Source organism: Drosophila ananassae, chromosome XL (genome assembly GCF_017639315.1).
Source record: "Drosophila ananassae strain 14024-0371.13 chromosome XL, ASM1763931v2, whole genome shotgun sequence".
Taxonomy (NCBI): Eukaryota; Metazoa; Arthropoda; class Insecta; order Diptera; family Drosophilidae; genus Drosophila; species Drosophila ananassae.
The window spans coordinates 13,877,846-13,879,254 of NC_057931.1; the positions used below are offsets into that span (position 1 = coordinate 13,877,846).

At 36.8% G+C, this 1,409-nt stretch overlaps 1 long non-coding RNA gene across 2 annotated transcripts; it reads left to right on the forward strand.

The window, feature by feature from the left end:
- The first annotated feature begins 720 nt into the window (after positions 1 to 720).
- LOC26513684 lies at positions 721 to 1,169 on the forward strand. Of its 2 annotated transcripts, XR_006507605.1 has the most exons (3): positions 725 to 846; positions 903 to 935; positions 994 to 1,169. It is a non-coding gene; the product is annotated as an uncharacterized LOC26513684 (long non-coding RNA). The 2 variants fall into 2 exon arrangements; XR_004310458.2 differs by having other exon boundaries at positions 721 to 846; positions 903 to 1,169.
- Positions 1,170 to 1,409: the final 240 nt, after the last annotated feature.

Sequence of the window (1,409 nt, forward strand, 5' to 3'; positions counted from 1 at the left end):
TACGTACACGCCACATTGCGCATACGTCATGTTGCAAGGCCGAAAACAAAGATTGACTGCGGAAAACAAAGAAAAATCACTGTTCCAGGATTTGATGTACAATAAATTTGTTTGCCTCAATTTTTTGCCTCGTTTTTGGGGCACGTGTCACTGAGTGACAAATGCCATTTGGCTTCCCCATTTCTCAGCGTTTTTTTCCATCCCGATATTCATAAACAAGTGTCACAGGCCACGTTTAAAAATAGCCAAGAATAGAGGCGGGATGGATGAATATTTAATTGCGATACATAAAGGAAGTGGAGTTTGCCGCCCGGGGGTTGCCGAAAATACACCCTTGTCGGGGGGCAGGCTCTCTCTTATTTTGTTGGCGTCTTGGGGCTCTAAATTTGGAAACTGGGAAGCTTCAAAATTAACAAACACTTGAATATTTGCAAAGGAGAGTGTTTAAGATTTTCTTATAATATATGTTGTAGTGTGTGGATTTCCAACAGGGCACGCATGCGAAGAGCGGTCATAAGATAGACATAGAAAAGCTTAAAAGCTTATCACCGAATATCATTGATCTGCGGTCACCTTGGATAAGTGAACGAAACATCACGCGATTCTTATCTATGTTTTTGCATATCGAGATAAGAGTGCCGTTATGTAAAAGCTTTTTCTCTAGCATAGTTAGGGCTAGGTTTGCATAGGAGAGCTTTGACATTTTTTGACGAGCTTGAAAGCAATACGGCTTCAATTGTAAGCCAAGTTTAATAAATATTTAAATTGTGCTGAAAATTAAATAAAATCAAATCCCAGACGAATTATCGGGATTCATTTAATAAGTGTTTAGTTATTTTATGCCAGGTATGTTATAAATTCAGTGCAGTGCAGTTTTTTTTCATGAATTTATTACCCCCCAGTGCCACGTGCCAGTGCGGCTAGTACCAAATTATGTAAGCGGCTAGCACCAGTTTTTTTAATCGGCTAGTACAGGATTATGTAATCGTCTAGCACCCTATTATGCAACCGGCTATCTGGAGGCCGAAATGGATGAAATATGGGAATTAACTAGTGCAGAGATTCGACGCGGGATCGCAATCTTTTGATAAATATTTTTTTGGATTCGACGACAAGCCCTTTTCGCTACACGGAGAGAAAACTCCAGCGAATTATTGATAAATTTGTAACTATAAGAAGTGCAATTATGTGAATATTGGCCTGCTGAATTTTATTCAAAGCTCAAATCCCTTTTGTTAATTATGAAATTATTCTGCGGAAAGAAAGAATATTGTATCTTAATTCGAATTTTGCACACCCTTCAGTTTTTTTTAAATAATTAATATCTTAATATCCGTTGTTATTTTATTATAAATATATAGATTTATGTAAATATATATATATAAGTGATATGAAAATATAAGGAAAGA